General features: G+C 43.5%; 1 long non-coding RNA gene across 1 annotated transcript; it reads left to right on the top strand.

Moving 5' to 3' along the window:
* Positions 1–3,822: 3,822 nt before the first annotated feature.
* LOC125453607 (uncharacterized) lies at positions 3,823–16,344 on the top strand. Its single transcript, XR_007247788.2, has 3 exons — positions 3,823–3,904; positions 13,145–13,445; positions 14,685–16,344. It is a non-coding gene; the product is annotated as an uncharacterized LOC125453607 (long non-coding RNA).
* Positions 16,345–19,001: the final 2,657 nt, after the last annotated feature.

Below are 19,001 nucleotides of genomic sequence, written 5' to 3'. Positions count from 1 at the left end.
CTCAGGTCTTAAATATTAGCCCATGTCAAAGATGGGGTCAGAAGCTCAAATTATTCCAATTAGCATGCATCGGGTTCCCAAGCACTGTCCTAACCCAAACTACTTTTGCAGAGGTAAAGGGCGAGGTGTCAGCAGAGGTTCCTACCTGCAAAATGGAGTAGCCCACCCAGCTCATTAGAGACCAGTTAAAGGTGCCTAACTGCAATTTTCCCATGAGGCAGTGAGCACAGTCAGCTTAGTTACCTGGTGATAGACTCCCTGCTGGAATGCAGGACAAACATTTCAGTCAGGTTCAGGGGCCCTTCCTGCCTGCCTGGGTGGATGCTTCTGGAAAGGCTAGTATTTGCTCCCCGTCACTCATTGCCATTGAACTGAGCTTCTGCAAGCCCATTTCAGAATCAACCACGTTGCTGAGGGTCTAGAGTCATGTGTAAGCCAGAGCAGACAAAGACGACCAATTTGCTTTCCAAATGGACACTTAAGAATCAGGTGGGTTTCTACGATAGTTATATGCTTTCAATTACTGTAAATAGCTTTCAATTACAGACTTTAATTCATTGATTTCAAAGTACATCAGATTTCATAATGAGATTTGACTCCACATCACCAGAACATTAGCTTAAGCCCATGAATTACTCGTTGAATGACATTACCACATTGCCACCTACTTGCTACTATCTCCTTGCGGTCAACTCTACTCCCTTCCACTTGAACAGTAGTGGCCTTGTAGTTCAACACATTTTCAATTTTGATGTGAAGAGACTGGTGAGCAACAGTGCCTCCATTTTAAAGTTGCCATGCCCTCCCTCACCATCTCTTTGAAGTCGCGACTGTTTTCAATCTGGAAAACATCCAATTGCTCTTTTACCTTCGAGAGCCTACCGGCTGTTTTCAACAAAGAAAAAAGGAAAAAAAAAGAAGTAGGGCACAGAAACAGGCCCTTCGGCCCTCCAAGCCCATGCTGACCATCATGCCCTGACTAAACTAAAAACAAACCTTCTGCCCTTATTCACTTGGTAGCCCTCTATTCCCTCCCTATTCGTGTAACCATCCAGGTGCGTCTTAAATATCTGCAATGCGCCCGCTTCCACCACCTTTTCTAGTAGTGCGTTCCAGGCTCCTACACCACTCTCTGCATGAAATACTTTCCTCACACATCTCCCTTAAAATTTTGCCATCTCACCTTGAACCAGACTCCCCTTGTACTTGAAACTTCAACCCTGGGAAAAAGTCTCTGATTATCCACCCCATCTATGCCCCTCATAATTGTGCAGACCTCTATCAAGTCTCCTCTCAGACACCATATTTGCAGTGAAAACAGTCCTAGTCTTTTTAACCTTTCTGACAATTCCTCTCTCTGTTCACTGATTGGCCAACCTGAGGAAATTGCAACAAGTGACTGGGAAATGGGTGCCAAATAACATCATACAAAATAGGAGTCAGCTATTGTATGCCTTGAGCCTCCTCCATCATTTGATATGCTTATAATGGCTGCACACTGGCTAGCACTGCAGCCTCACAGCAGCAGGAGTCTGATTTTGATTCCACCCTTGGACAACTGTCTATCTGGAATTTGCTCTCCTCATGTCTGCGTGGGTTTCCTCCAGGTGCTCTGGTTTCCCCCCGCAAGCCAAAGGTATGCAGGTTAGGTAGAATAGAAATGCTAACCTTCCCTGTAGTTATCAGGGATGTGCAGCCTAGGTGGATTAGACATGGTAAATGTGGGGATAGGATGAGGGATTAGGCCTAGGTGGGAAGCTCTTCATAGGGTGAATGCACACTCAATGGGCTGACTGGCCTCTTTTTATGCAGTAAGAATTCCATTATCTGACTGTGGCCTGAACTCCACTTTCCTGCCTGTCTTTAATAACCCTTGATCCCCTTAAAATCAAAACTCTGTCAAACTCAACAGGTGGCACGGTGGCTCAGTGGTTAGCACTGCAGCCTCATAGCACCAAGGACCCCGGTTCAATTCCAGCCTCGGGTAACTGTCTGTGCGGAGTTTGCATATTCTCCCTGTGTCTGCGTGGATTCCCTCCGGGTGCTCCTGTTTCCTCCCACAGCTCAAAGGTGTGCAGATTAGGTGGATCGGCCATGTTAAATTGCCTGTAGTGTTCAGGGGTGTGTGGGTTATAGGGGATGGGTCTGGGTGGGATGCTTCAAGAGCAGTGTGGACTTGTTGGGCCAAAGGGCCTGTTTCCACACTGTGGGGAATCTAATCAACATTGAATATATTACTCGAGTCATTCTTCACTGCAGACAGGTTCAGAAAATTCCAAATGCGAATGAAACTCTGAGAGAAAGGACTGTTCCTTATCTCCGTCTTCAATGAGAGACTTCTTATTTTCAAGCTATGTCCTCTAGTTCAAAGGAACTCCCACGAGGGGAAACATCCTCTCAGCAGCTACATTCTCAAACTCTCTGAGAATCTGATATGATTACCTCTCAATGTTCTTAACTCCATTCACAATTCCACAACCATTCCACCTAAGGCAAATCCCTGAACCAGGGATAAGACTTAAAAGTCTTTGCTGAATGACCTCCAATGCAAGTATGTTCCATCAGAACCACACGAGCCCTATACCAGGATAACAAAGTGTGAAGCTGGGTGAACACAGCAGGCAAGCAGCATCTCATGAGCTCAAAAGCTGACTTTTCGGACCTAGACCCTTCTCTGATGAAGGGTCTAGGCCCGAAACATCAGCTTTTGTGCTCGTGAGATGCTCCTTGGCCTGCCGTGTTCATCCAGCTTCACACTTTGTTATCTTGGATTCTCCAGCATCTGCAGTTCCCATTATCTTTGAGGCCTATACCAGCTCTCTGAAGGCTGTGCAAAAAAAGTCTGCTTTTTTTTTAAACACTCATTGTTGTGTACTATTCATTACTGGACCACCCACAGATCTCGATCAGTTGTGATGTCAGGGAATCTATGGAGGAAGGCACCCTTTCCTGTTCCCTTTTGTCACTGTAAGATTGAGCGTTGCTAGTTTAGCAGTTGAATTTTTGTTTAATTTATTCGTGGGGTGTGGGCATCTTTGGCTGGGCCAGCATTTATAGCTCGAGCCTAGTTGTCTTTGAGAAGGCAGTGGTGTGTTGCTTTTTTGAGCCATTAGCAGACCTATGAACAGGTAGAGAATGGAAGGATATGGACACGTACAGGCAGATGGGATCAGTTTGGAATGGCCTCATGGTCAGCACAGACACGGTTGGCCAGAGGGCCTGTTCCTCTGCTTACTGTTCTATGTCCTGTAGGTAGACACATAATGCTATTAGGGAGAGAGTAGGATTGTGATCTAGCCACAGTGAAGCTTTACCTGTGATCTGGCTTCCTCAATATATGCTCATTTGCCTTTGGGTGGGTGACTATTGCAGTGTTAAAGTTGGCTATTCTTGTTTTAACCTTCATTGAAGAGTTGACATACCATGGGCACAATTAAGAGTTAGGAGAAACAATTAACAGGCCAGTCATCTAGAATTTTTTTTTAGCTTAGAGCAGAACACTGCAACATTTTAAACAGAGAACGATATTAAAGCAGACAGCAGCCTTGGGAATGGAATGCTTTGCTGCTGAGCATTAATACAAGCGAAGAGGTAGCAGGATTGACCTATCACTTCACATCTAATGGTCTTTTCCTGTTGCTGTTTGTGATCAAACTGGAGCAACATTTCTGTTTACTCTACAAAAAGGGGCAAAATGGGGAAAATAATCTCGAAGACACAAAACAATCTTTGAAAAGCCTCAACGGGTTTTGAGAACACAGCAAGATTTATTTTAATACACGTTATGTTATACATCACATCACCTGATTGTGTGCTTTGCCTCAGGCACTCACAGCTGCATAACATTGTCTTTGCTTCTTCCGGCTCACCATTGATAAAGGGAATTGTAATGTGAACAGTCGAGGTAAGCATTGCTGATTTGCTTCATCTTTAATTCAGACTGAAGGATCATTAATGCAGATATAAGCCATCAGTAATTATGCTCTGGTATTTTCATGGTGAGTTTATCGCTGCTGCATGTCAGATATTGTGTATACTGGGTGATCGCTTCGACAGGAATTGAATGCAGCTAGTCAGCACAGTTCAGCATCGGACAATTTCCAATTCCTTTTGACTAGTTTACATGCCTGACAGCTCCTGTGGAATCATTAAAATCCTCTCTTGAGGGAGATGCTTGTTGTGTATTTGACTCGATGGTTGCTTCCAGAAATGCTCAAACTTCGTTGGCTAAGTGACCGGAACAATGGTACCAAACAAAATCAATAATGCATGAGATTTGAAAGGGCTGCATCCTTATGTTCCTGACTTATCCACCCTCTATAAGTCATGGCGTACTCAATTGAATGTTGGTTATTTGGGGTCAGAGTATAACTACAAATATGGGAATCTGAATTGAATGGTAGAGCAGGTTCAAGTGGTTGAATGAGTGATAATGGGAACGGCAGGTGCTGGAGAATCCAACATAACAAAGTGTGAAGCTGGATGAACACAGCAGGCCAAGCAGCATCCCAGGAGCACAAAAACTGACGTTTCGGGCCTAGGCCCTCCGCCTGCTTTGCTCATCCAGCTTCACACTTTGTTATCAAGTGGTTGAATGTTTGTTCCTTTACCATGATGTGGGAAATAGTGTCTCCAAATCTCTCTCCTGGCCACTCAATTACAACATATAGTGGATGTTCCATATCGTCATTGGGTCAAAACCCTGGAACTCTTTCCCTAACTCTGCCATTGGGACACCTTCATATGATCCAAAATGAGCCAAGAAACTAAATCATTGCCTTCTTTCATCAGCTAGAGATGGGCTGAAAGTACTGGCCTTGCCAATGACATTCACCTCCCAAGAGTGATTAAAAGAAAAGAAAGACAAAGTCAGTGGGTATTTCAGGAAGATTTTATGCCCAGCCGACTCACCCTCAGCTGTATTGCGAAGAAATTTCCATTTGCTGCATCAGATGGAAGGCCGGGCGGCATTTGAAGGTTTCACTTGGACTTGATTGTCACTCTTAGATGTGAAGCCATGATTCTAACATGTCCTGAGCATTGGACGTGCAGAGTCAGTGCTGAATGGGAACTGTAAGAAGCACATTAGCATGCACAGCCTCCTCCTGAGCTCCCATACCACACATTCCCATTTTCAAAAATACAGGCACTGTCTCGCAGACATGCGCGCGCGCACACACACACACACACACACACACACACACACACACACACACACACACACACACACAGAAACAGACACAGACACATCCACACACGCAGATGCATACACACACACACACACACACACACACACACACACGTACACATACACAAACAAGTACACACACACACACAAACACACACATACATGCACACACACACACACGAAATCATGCACACAAACAGACACACAAAAAGACATATACACATACACATACACACACATATACAAATAAACATGCACGCACACCCACACACACAGATATACATACACATACACTCACATGGACACATACACATACACACACACTTGAGGGGATAGAGAAATTAGGAAGAAACTTAAACGCAGAATTAAGAAGTCTAAAAGGGGCCATGAAATGTCTTTAGCAAACAGGGTCAAGGAGATTCCAAAGATTTTTATGCATATAATAGAAGAAAGAGGCTGGAAAGGAAAAGAATAGGCCCACTCAAGGTCAAAGGAGGGAAGTTATGTGTGGAGCCTCAGGAAGTGGTAGAGATCCTTAACAAGTATTTTGTATCAATATTTACTGAGGAGAAGGGCATGGCTGATGTTGAGGTCGGAGATGAGTGTATGAATACTCTAGAGAATGTCAATATATTGAAGGAGAAAGTTTTGGATATCCTAAATTACATTAAGGTAGACCAGTCCCCATGGGCAGACAGGATCTATCTCAGGTTGCTGCGAAAGGCAAGGGAAGAAAAACCTGGGGTGTTAGTAGATATCTTCACATCCTTGTGGACCATAGGTGAGGTTCCAGAGGACTGGAGATTAGCCAATGTTGTTCCCCTGTTTAAGAAAGGAAGCAGGGATAACCCAGGAAGTTGTAGGCCAGTGAGTCTGACATCTGTGGTGGGTAATCTCTTAGAGAAGATACTGAGGGATAGGATATAGGCACATCTAGAAGAAAATGGATGCGTTAGTGACAGGGGACATGGTTTTGTACAGGAAAGGTCATGCCTTACTAACCTGATCAAATTTTTGGAAGAGATGACAAAGATAATTGATAAGGAAAGGGCTGTGGATGCAGTTTATCTGGACTTTAGTAAGATATTTGCGAAAGTCCCACCTGGCAGATTAGTACAAAAACTAAAATCACATGGGATTCAGAGACAGGTGGTTTGATGAAGAACTGACTTGGTAATAGTAGACAGAAGGTAGCAGTGGAAATATGATTTTCAGAATGGAGACCAGGAGCTAGTAGTGTTTCACTGGAATTAGTCTTAGGTACTCTGTAGAACAAATAAAAGATCTGGAGGAAAATGTGGATGGTCTGATTAGTAAGTTTGCAGATGACACGAAGATTGGTGGAGTTGCTGATAGTGCCGATGATTATGAAAGGATACAACAGGATAAAGATAGATTGGCTACTCAGGCACAGAAATGGCAGATGGAGTTTAATCCACGCAAATGCGAAGTGATGCATTTTGGAGGATCAAATTTAGGTGTGAATTATACAGTTAATGGCAGAACCCTTAGGAACATCAACAGACAGATGAATCTGGGTGTTCAGGTCCCTAGGTCCCTAAAAGTGGAAACACAGGTGGCTAAAGTGATTAAGAAGGCAGATGGCATGTTTGCCTTTATTGGCTGGGACATGGAGTACACGAGTTGGCAAACCATGTTGCAGCTATATAAAACCCTTGTGAGGCTGTATTTGGAATATTGTATGAAGTTTTGGTCACCACACTACCAGAGGGATGTGGAAGCTTTGGAGAGAGAGCAGAGAAGGTTCACCAGGATGCCGCTTGGCCTCCAGGGTATTGACTACGAGGAAAGGTTAAAAAGACTAGGACTGGTTTCAGTGGAAAGACAGCAGCAGAGAGGAGACCTCAGATAGGTCTACAAAATTATGAGAGGCACCGATAGGGTGGATAGTCAGAGGCTTTTTCCCAGAGTTGAAGTTTCAATTGCAACAGGGCACAGGTTCAAGGTGAGAGGAGGAAAGATTAAGGGAGATATGCATGGGAAGTTTTTCATGCAGAGAGTGGTAGGAGCCTGAAATGCACTGCCAGAGGAGCTGGTGGAAGCAGGCACGTTGGTGACATTTAAGACACATCTGGACGGTTACATGAATAAGGAGGGAATAGAGAGATACAGTCTGAATGAGGACAGAAAGTTGACAGGAACTGCCGATGTTCGAGAATCTGAGATAACAAGATGTAGACCTGGATAAACACAACAGGTCAGGCAGCATCAGAGGAGCAGGAAAGCTAATATTTTGCATCCGGAAACCTTCTTTAGAAATGGGGGAGGGGAAAAGGACGCTGAAATAAATGGGGGAGGAGGCGATGATGGATGGTGGATAAAGTAGCCGATAGGTGGAGAGAAGACAGACAGGGCAAGGAGGCGGAATGAGGTTAGGAGATAAGAGATGGGAATGGGGCTTGAGGTGGGAGGAGGTGATGGGGGGAGGAAGGACAGGTTAGGGAGATGGGGACAAGCTGAGCTGATCTTGGAATATGGTGGGGGGGGGGCTAGATTTTGAAGCTTGTGAAGTCCACATTGATACCATTGGGCTGCAGGGTTCCCAACCGAAATATGAGGTGCTGTTCCTGCAACTTTTGGGTGGTATCATTGTGGCACTGCAGGAGGCCCAGAAGGGGAATTGAAGTGGTTCAAAGGCCTGTTCCTGTGCTGCATTTCTCTTTTGTTCTTTTCTGTTCACACTCACACACACACTCACTCGCGCACGCACACGCACACACAAGCACACACACACACACACACAAACACACACACACACACACACACACACACACACACACACACACACACACACACACAAACAGGCACACACACATTCATACATGCCCCCACAAACACACACACCACATACACACACACACACACACACACACACACACACACACACACACACACACACACACACACACACACGCATATATGCTCTCTCACACACACACAAAGTCTGTCAAAATCCCCCATGACTTTGAAAACATTTGTCAGATCTCCTCGTAGCCTTTACGTTTTTGAGGACAACAGCCCCAACCTCTCCTATCTATCTCCATGACTGAAGTATCTCATCTCTGGAACCATTCTTCTCTTCTCCCTCCAAAGTGCTCATTTTCACCTTGTCCAGAACTGTACACAGTGCTCCACCCAACATCTAACAAATGTCTTGGTAAAGTTCAGTGTGACCTTATTGTTTTTGTACACTGGTGCCTCTGTTAATACAGCTCAGATTCCTGTTTGTTTTCTTCATTGCTTTCTCCAGTTGTTCTGCCACCTTCAACGATATGTGAATATATGCACCCAGATCCCCTGAAACTCCTTTTGAATGGCCTGATTTTGCATTGCCTGTTCATGTTCTTCTAACTACCACTTTTCATGGGACATGTATATTGCAGGAAGGCTAATGTTGATCATTCCCTCATTGCCCTTTATCTGAGTGTCTAGTTCAGCCCATTTCAGAGTGAATTTAAGAATCAGCCACATTTCTCTGGAGTCACATGCTGAGCAGACCAGGTAAGGATGGCAGAATTGCCTCTCGAAAGGGCATGAGTGAATGAGATAGACACTGAGAATGCAGGATTAGCTCAACAGCTCTGTGATGAGACAGAAACAAAGCTATTATTTTGAAAAGGATTCTGAAGAACCAAATCAGATTCAAAACATTAACTCAGTTTTCCCTCTCCCCCTCCCCACCAATCCTATCAGATCTGCAGAGTTTCTCTAGTATTCTCCAGAGAATGTTTGATTCTGGTTTCCAGCGTCTGCAATATTTTGCCTTCAATTGATGAGGTGGTTCTTTCTGTGGCACTTGAGCAAGATGGCCTCAGAGTGGGGTTCCTGAGCCAGAGCTCATTTGCTCCAGCTGCTTTTCTTGTTTTATTTTCTCTACACCTTTACTTACCTCTTGCCCTGAGCTCAGAGGACGTCGGTGGTGACAGCCCAGCGTGGACATCGAGGGAGGTCTCTGTGGAGGAGAGTGGGCCCTGCATGGACCTCGATGAGCCCTTAATTACACCTCTGGGGCGAGCACAAAATTTGTCATCGGAATCTTTGGCTGCTACATCCGTGGAGGTGACGTTGGTGAGGTAGGCCTAACCTGGAAAGATGGCGCCTGAGGATCAATGAATTGAATGTTGGTTGTGCCCGGTGTAGGCAGTGATGAGGGGATGAAGGAGGGATGGCAGTACAGGCATTGATGAGAATGATGAGGTGGCTCAGGACTGATGGACCCTCTTTAAGCCATACCTTTCGGTTTCTTTTCCTTATTCTAAAATTATTCAAGATGGTGCCATATTGCGTAGACAAACAAAAGCTTTTGACTGTATTTTGTTGTGTACATACTGTAAAATACACACGACAATAAAATCATTCATTCACTGGTGTTCAGATTGAGCAGAAAATCAAATTCCACCAGCTGCCATGGGAAGTTTTAAACCTGCCTCATAGACTTTAGGCTGGGCCTTTGGGTTTGGAGCTCAGTTACCTCAAAATAACTGCCTCACCTCACCTTAAGACAAAATAAAGTTAAACAGCTCAAAGGTGTGTAAGCATTCAGCTTCAAAGCTATGACATAGCAGGCTGCTAAAAATAAAAACTATGCAGCATAGAATATTCTGCTGGCTGGAATATTTAAACATTCATTGAACCATCCCGCAAAGGGGCCGAGAAACAACCTCATTGATCTGTGTCGCGAAACTATTTGCAAAATTAATAGCCTAGAATTTTCAACTTAGCATCCTGCAGCCTCAGGATTAACTCTCGTTCTTATATGAATCCCCTTAAGCAAGAACTCCCTGGGCAGTTTAAGTCATAAAGCGTATGCTCAGAGATATAGTGCTTGGTTTGTTTCGTTTCATCTTGAGGAGGAGAAATGAATTTTAGGATTGAAGCTAAATTGCCCATGCCGAGCAAATGTAAGTCAGTTAAATATTCCTATGGTTAACTTTGTGTAGCCAGAGCAGTGCAGTTATTACTGAGAGAATAACAGAGGTCTTGCAATGAATTACAGGTTTCCAATTTAATCAAGGAGCCCTGATGAGACCATAAATTGCAAGAATGAAGTTTGAGCAATTTATCAACTTTGGCGGAACCTTAAAATGGAATCACAGCATTAAACTCACAACTTGGTGGAATATATCAGCAGCAACTATTTAATCCACTTTCAGATCATTGTTTTTCTGAGGGGCAACTGTTTCAAGCAGAGCGTGGTGCGTGTGTGGGATGAGCTGCCAGAGAAGGTGGTGGAGGCTGGTCCAATTACAACATTTAAAAGGCATCTGGATAGGAAGTGTTAAAGGGATATAGGCCAAATGCTGGCAAATGGGACTAGGCTAATTTAGGATATCTGGTCAGTGTAGATGAGTTGGACTGAAGGGTGTTATTTCATAGCTGTACATCTCTAAGATTTCGCCTTTTGGTTTTCCTGTAGATCAGGAGAATCTGCATAGGTACTTATCTCAGCTAACACTGCGTACAAAACGCTGAAGGGACATTGCGGAAAGGGCAATAAAGATTGATGCTGATGAGATCAGAACTGAGAGGCTAAGCTGCCTGTCAGAAAAGGAGAAATTGACTGGTTGTATTGCCTCTGGAGAATATTGATGAGTGCCCTGATGGAATAATAGAATCTCCAAAGAGTGGAAATGTGCCATTTGGCCCATCAGATCCATACCGGCCCTCTGGGCAGCATGCTGCAGCAACCAAGCCCTCGAACCTATCTCTGTAACTCCACATTTCGCATGGCCAATCCACTTAAGATGCACATCCTTGGACTGTGAGACGAAATTGGAGCACCCGGAGGAAACCCACACAAACACAACAAAAATGAGCAAAATCGACAGAAATGTTTGCCCAAGAGTGGAACTGAATCTTGGTCCCTGGTGCTGTGAGGCAGCAGTGCTAATCACTGAGCCTCCCCTTTCTTTAAGAGGTCTCTAGATTCTGAAAAGTTTCAAAAGGGTAGGCATAGGTAAAATATTTACGGGTGGAGTGCAGGGGAAACCAGAACTAGTGACGGTAGATGTAAGTCAGTCAGCAATTTAGCCAACAGAGAATTCATAAGAAATTTCTTTAAGGTCAGCTCCACATTTCATGGAATAATTGTGAATAATGTGGGTACATTTAGCAGGATAAAGACATGACGGAGAAAGAAATAAAAAGATTGGTGCAGAAATTCAGATAATTTAAGGTAGGTGGAGACTTGCATAGAGTACAAAAGCTTGAGAGACTCAGGTTAGCAAGACAGCTTCTGGACTGCATATTCTGCACATATTCGTGTCATTCCATGCATGAGCTTGTACACAAGAAGAAGGTAAATTAACTGCGACAGCAGGATCACGCTCATTCTTGCCTTAATATTCAGCTTTACACAATCTCCAGTTTAGGTTCAGCCAGCAGCCACTGTGAGCAAGACCCCAGCCTGATTTAATTGCTTCCTGTAGCTATAAACCATCAACTGCAGCCTGTTGCACCAGTTCAAACATGAGACTGTCCCATTTGGTGTAAAACTTGAATTTAGGACGTGTGTAATTCCTACTTAGAAGTTCAGCCCATGCATAGATTCATAGAGTTATACAGCACCCCAAATATGACCCTTTGGTCCAAGCTGCCTGTGCTGACCAGATATCCTAAACTGGTCTTGTCCCATTTGTCACTGTTTAACCCATACTCCAAGTGTTTTATTCCTCTGGCTCCCTATGTCAAAATATGTTCCATCCAGGCCATCCATCCTCGCTTCCCTCCCAACCAGTCTATAATTCTTTCACCCTCCACATTTCCAAAAGCATTACCGTTTGAGGCTGTGTCCTGAAATAACTGTACAGAGGCCAGTAACCCATTAGCAAGCCACCCTTTATTGACATGTGTACAGTACATGGACTTTGACCAGCCAGCTCAGAGATGGTCCCTGGAATGAGGACAGTCTCTGAATCTCCTGATTTGGCTCCCTGATTGGCCCAGGTTAAGAATCCCAACCAAGGCTACAGACTGAGCAAAGCTCACTGGACCTGAAATGTTCACTTTGATTTCACTCCAGAGATGCTGCCAGACCTGCTCAACCGTTCTAGCAATTTCTGTTTTTGGGTCAAGGCTCTCACAGTCAATGAGTTACCACCTGGCCTTCTTTCTCAACCAATACAGCCCTCAGTGTCAAAAGGGAGCCCAAAGAGTTCAAATCTAACCTGGAGGTTTGTTTTAATTTCGTAACTGGAAGACAACATCTTCAGCAGTGAAGCACACACTTAGTGCTGCGCTGGAATGTCAGCCTGGATTTTGTGCTCAAGTCTCCAGAGTGAGACTTGAACCCACAGCCTTCAAATTGATAGATAATACTATTCACTGTCAAATTATCCATCAGAAAAATGAGCAACATGGGGAGAGTCAAGGGACAGGGAAGGGTGAAAAAAATCACCTCCACTCGTATGTGGGACTGAACTTAATTTTATCCCTGCTTCAGTGATGCACCAGAGGTTGTTGTGGAATATATTACCAGCACTGTGATAGAATACAGAATGTGTTAAAATACTTCTGCTGTATTTGCCTGATAACATTTACAGCTAATATTATAATTAACCACCTGCTAACAGTGAGGGTGAAATCGTATTCTTAGTAATACTTAATTTGTTTGAGGGAAATATTAAATTAACTTCATTGATGTAGAATTTTCTTCTTCCATCATTGCAAATGCTTGCTCAGATGTGGGTAAATGAAGTTTCCAGTTTGATAACAGGATACACAAAAAGGATTAGGTTAAGAAATAGTTAGGCAACTCAAAGAATTGTACTGTTGGTTTCTGATGTGTTTAAGTTAGGTTAGACCAGAAGAAATTAGAACAGGATGAGGTCATTTGGCCCCATCAGCCTGCTCCACCATTCAATAATGGAGGAAATTGAAATTTATTTTACTCTTCAGAGCGATAATTTCATTTTCACTGTTTTTTTTATTCATCAGATGAGAGTTTTCTGTAGATCAGGAGAATCTGCAGAGCTGCTGAATGTCATCTCAGCCAACACTGGATACAAAAAAGCTACAGAGGCACTGAACAAAGGGTAATAAAGATTAATGCCGATGAGATTTGAACTGAGAGACTGTGCTGCCTGTCAGGAAAGATGAAACTGACTGATTCTACTGTCTCTAGAGAATATTGATGAGTTCCCTGATGGAATACTGGGACACCATTATTGCCTCATCCCTAACTGATAAGGGCCACCTGCAGTGCTATGGGTCTTGAGTTGCCTGTAGGCCTGACCAGGTAAAGATAGCAGTTTCCTTTTCTAAGGGATGTCAGTGAACCGGATGGGGTTTTCTGACAATCGACAATGGCCACCATTAGATTCTTCATTCCATGTTTTCAAATTCCACGATCTGCGGTGTCAGGATTTGAACCCAGGTCCCCAGAACATTACGTCAAGCTGCTGTATTTACAGTCCAGTGATGATACAGCAGGCCATTGCTGTGCAAAGAGCCCCCAGTAGCCGTAAGTCCTTGGCACAATCTGCCTCTGATCTGTTTTTGTGCAGTTGGCCAAAGGCCACCTCATGGAGGCCACCAATCCCATGCTGTATTAAAGGAGTGCTGCATTGTTAGAAGTGCCAGCTTTCAGATGAAATGACATTGGTGAACAAGATGGACTGTTTTTACAAATATTAATGATAATCGTTTTAGTCACCGTGACTGAAGCTGGCTTCCAACTACAAATTCATTTGTTGAATTTAAATTCCACTTGTTGTCACAGCTGAGTGTGACCCCATGTCCCCAAAGGTCACTGACAAATCAGAGGTGGCTTGTGCTCAGGGCTCCTAACTGATAGGAAATCATTGCAATGTTACAGATTAATTCATCTCAATTAAGAATAAACTAAAGCCCCCTTTCCTGCAAGTGGGTTGGATCTGAACCCAACTTTAACGCATCAGGAACAAATTATTACAATACACCAACCACCTACTGGGTGGCACAGTGGCTCAGCGGTTAGTACTGCCACCTTATAGCATCAGGGCCCCAGTGGGTTTCCTCTGGGTGCTTTGGTTTCCTCCCATAGTCCAAAGATGTACAGGCTAGATTGATTGGCCATGCTATATTGCCCATCGTATTCAGGGATATGTGGGCTAGACATGGGAAAATGCAAGGGTAGGGGAATGGATCTGGATGGGATGCTTTTCAGAGGGTCAGTGTGGACTTGTTGGGCTGAATAGCCTGTTTCCACACTGTAGGGTTTCTGTGATTCTGCCTAGTTGCTTGTCTGCCTATTCACTTTGCTATCAAACAGGAGACTTTATTCTACCAAAGTTAAAGCAAGAATTGGAAGACTACTCGATCACTGACCACCATTACTACACTAGGTACCTATCCAATTCCTTCTTGAATATGACTACAGAATCATCATCCCATCATCAGCAAAGCATTCCAGATTACAACTATGTGTTGGGTAAAACAATTTTCCTTTTGTCACAGCTTGTTCTTTTTGCTAGTGATTTTATTTCTGACCTTTTAGCTATCACCCCATGGCGTGATGAAAACCAACATCAGAAGATGTGAAGGAGATTCGTACACTGTCCTATTATATGGAATTCAAAAGCACAGAGCTGTTTAACCCCAAAAGCCAGGAAGAAACTCACTGGGCAGCAAAATGTCCTGAGCCCCATGTGAGTGAACAAGCAGGGCCACGAATCTTCAAATAAGAGGCCTCCACAGAGACCTTTCAGAGCTGCTGGCCCAATTGGAGAGCTTTTAGACTCACCTGGGAGTCTGATCGTCAAATCATCCCATTCCCCGAAACCACCTGTCCCTCCACCTGTGACAGAGGCTGTTAGTAGTGCTTCAGATGATTCAGTCACCTGAGAACTTATTATTAGCGTGAAACTACTTCTGTGCAGGCTGCCTCAGAAGAAGAGGTGTTAGCCCAGCTGCCTCAATGGTTCATCCAATGACAGCCGATCCTGCAGAGAGATGTGCCTGTATCTACACACGCCAACAGATTCAAGAACAGCTTCTTCCCTGCTATTATTAGACTTCTGAATGGGCTTCTCAAATTTTAAATTTAATGTTGATCTCACTACCTTCTCTGCAGCCGTAACATTGCCTTCCTCGCTCTGTTCTATTATCCTTAGGCACTTTGCGTGATATGAGCTGCCTGTACTGCATGCAAAACAAAACTTTTCACTGTGCCTAGGTACACGTGACAATAAAAAAAACAAGTCAAAAATGTGCAGATAAGGTACAGTGCTGATGCTGGGCAAATGGAATGATGAAACTCTATCTTCATCGAAGGTGACAGGAACCACAGACGGGAATGTACGGGAAGCTTTCTAGGGATTGGTGCAAAGTGTTATTTTAATAACTGATACAGACATGAAGGACACACTTTAATTAAGAATCCTGTAGCAGGTTAAAAAGAAGGAATGTTAGATACAGGGAAGTGGGCAGGATGCATGGGTAAAGTTACCATAGTTTTGCTCCCTTATTTGAGAGAGATAAGTAGTGATGGTTTCACCTGAAGGTCACTGTGCCTCAGAGAAAGCCCATGTCTTGAGCTAGCCAAACCTCACATGGATAGGAAGCATCCATTTGTGAGTGTTGAGCAAATGTTTAGTCCTCATGGAGCAATTAGATCGAGAGGTCATAGTTTTAGGATAAAGGGCAGCAGAATTAAAACAGACATGAGGAGGAATTATTTCTCTCAGATGGTAGGGGCGGCCAGGACACAATAAAATTAAGGAGGGCATAGAGATATTTTTAATTAGTAACGAGTTAAAGGGTTGAGGACAACAGGCAGGATAGTGGGTGTGTGGCCAAGATGCGATCATATCGGCCCAAGGCGCTGAGTTGCCCACCCCTACTCTTAGATCTTAAATTTTTATGCTGAATTCTGTAAACAAGTCTGTCATCGAGAAAATAATTAGATTTTTGCTTGAGCTTCATGCATCAACTTCAGACAATTAACTGCAAGTTTCGGAATATGTTTAAATTATGAGTTAAAGTCAACTTAAAGGTCAAGTTGCTCAGAACTTTGCAGCAGGTTGATGCTGTTTTGATATGCAGAGACAGTGTGGTTTAGACACAAGAAAGTGTGAACAAGACAAAACCAGCCATGGAATATATATTAATGATGGGGGATTTTTGGACCACTATTGCTGACCAGAATAAAGTTTGTCACCCACTTGAATCTAAAAATGTAAGAACAAATAAAGCACACTTGTAGGAGTGCAGAGAAATTTGGAGATTCCTACTTGTCGAAAAAATACATTTGACAATTATTTTCTTTATCTTTTTTAACACAATCACACTATTCATTAATAATTCAACTACGAGGAAGCAGATTTAAAATTCATAAAATCAAGGAGGTCATAGGTTTGGATTTGGTCAACATTGAATTCACTGACACTAATTCAAGCTGTTAAGCTGTGGCAAGCAGTTGCCCATGTAGAAAAGTCCTATCAGACTCAAAAACTTGAACTCTGTTTCTCTCTTCACAAATGCTGCTGTAGAGTCATAGTGCCGTATAACACACAAGCAGATCTTTTGATCCAACCAGTCCATACTGACCATAATCCCAAACCATACTACTCCTGCCTGTTTGCGCTTAGCCCATTTCCCTCAAAACCTTTCCTATTCACGTACTTATCTAAATGTCATCTAAACTTTTTAACCATACCAGCATCTGCCACTTTCTCTGGAAGTTCATTCCACACACATAACACTCTCCATGTAAAAAAAAAGTCTCTCGTCACCTCTTTTTTTCAATCTTTCTCCTCTCTCCCGCCCTAAGGAAAGGACACCTGACATTCACTTTATTGATACTCTTTTATAAACCTCTATAAGGTCAACCCTCAATCTCCTTTGCTCCAGGGGAAAGAAAGTCTCAGTCCATCCAGCGTGTCTTTAGAACGCAAACCCAGCAAGATTCTAGTAAATCTTTTCTGAACACTCTCCAGCTTAATAATGCGCTTCCTCTAACAGGGTGATGAGAACTGCACACAGTAGTCCAGGAGAACCCTTACCAACGTCCTGTACAACTTCACATGATGTCCCAACTCCTGTACTCAAAGGTCTGAGCAATGCAGGAAAGCATGCTTAATGCCTTCTTAACCACTTTGCCTACGTGTGACGTAAAGCTCAAAGAATTATGGATCTGAACCCCTAGGTCTCTCTGTTCTTTAACACTACCCTAGGCTCCACTTTTAATTGTACAAGTCTTGTCCTTATTTGTATTAGCAAAATGCAATACCTCAACAATTATGCAAACTAAACTCCATCTCCATCCACAGCCCATTGACCCATTTGCCAGACCTGCTGAATTTCTGTAGCATTTTCTCTTTTCACTTCACACAAGTGGCCTGGACAGGAAGGGTATTGGGGGTGGGAAGTGGATAGTGCTAGAAGTCTAGAGGGTGATGCAGAAAAACTCCATTTGCTCAGGGTCCCTTCCGAGAGCAGCTGAAGTTGTTCCTAGAAGCTGTCTCGATGCTTTGCCCAAGAATTTGAGGAATGGGTGTCCTGCAAGTTATAACCACTTAACACTGCAGCAAAGAGGACCCTACAGTCCCTTGAGGGGTATGACTAATTGCAGATAAACAGTCCATCGCTGTGTGAGGCCACAGATTAGTTGACGCCATGAAGACAGAACCACAGAGTCATACAATGCAGAAACAAACCCTTTGGTTTGACTCGTCAATGTTAACTAAGTTACTCAAACTAAACTAGTCTCATTTGCCTATGTTTGGCTTATATCCCTCTAAAGTTTTCCTATTTATGTTCCTGTTCAAATGTCTTTTGAACATTGTAAACATATCTGCATCTATCACTTCCTCTAGCAGTTCGTTCCGTATACAAGCCACCCACTGTGTAAAAAAGTTGCTCATCAGGTGCCATTTAAATCTTTCTCCTCTCACCTTAAAACTATACCTGCTAGTTTTAAATACCCCCACCCTAGGGAAAAGACCTATACTGTTCACCTTATCTGCACTCATCACGGTTTTATAGAGCTCCAAAAGATCACCCCTCAACCTGCTACACTCCAGGGAAAAATAGTGTCAGTCTATCCAGCCCATTGTTATATTTCAAACCCTTCAGTCCCAGCAACATCCTAGTAATTTTTTCCACATCTTTTCCAATTTAATATTCCCCTTGTAGCAGGGCAACCAGAACTGCAAGCAGTACTCCAAAAGTGGCCTCACTAACATCCTGTACAACTGCAACATGACGTCCCAACTCCGATACACAATGGTCTGAGCCATAAATTGGTTTCAGCTCAGAAGAAATGTAGGAGTATAGAAAATAAGAATAGGCCATTTGGCCCTTCGAGCCTGCTCTGCTATACAATGTGATCATGGCTGCTCATCCAACTCAGTATCCTGTTCCTGCTTTCCCTCTATACCATTTGATACCTTTAGCTCTAAGAACTATACTTAGCTTCTTCTTGGAAACAATGAATGTTTTGACCTTAATCGATTTCTATAGCAGTAAATTCCACAGATTTCTCTTCATCTCAGAACGATGTGGCCTACCCTCTACCCTGAGACTACAAACCCTGGTTCTGTACTCCACAGCCATCAGTGATATCCTTCCTGCTTTGACCCATGTCTAATTCCTTTAGATTATTGGGATGTCGTGCTTGTCATTTCTGTGCTTGCTCATGCCATTCATCTCATACCAGCCCCTCACCTTCTCCCCATTATCCTGCAAATAATTTCCTTTTCAGGTAAAATGATCCAACTCTCCTTCAAAAGCCTCAACTTCTCCACTTCAGGCAACTGGGTCCAGAGCCTAAATACTCCCTGGTTGAATGTTCCCCATTTTGTCATTGCTTTTT

This window comes from Stegostoma tigrinum, chromosome 6 (genome assembly GCF_030684315.1).
Source record: "Stegostoma tigrinum isolate sSteTig4 chromosome 6, sSteTig4.hap1, whole genome shotgun sequence".
In the NCBI taxonomy this organism is placed as follows: Eukaryota; Metazoa; Chordata; class Chondrichthyes; order Orectolobiformes; family Stegostomatidae; genus Stegostoma; species Stegostoma tigrinum.
Note: the sequence above shows the minus strand (reverse complement) of the source record. Positions and strands in the feature narration are given on the sequence as shown.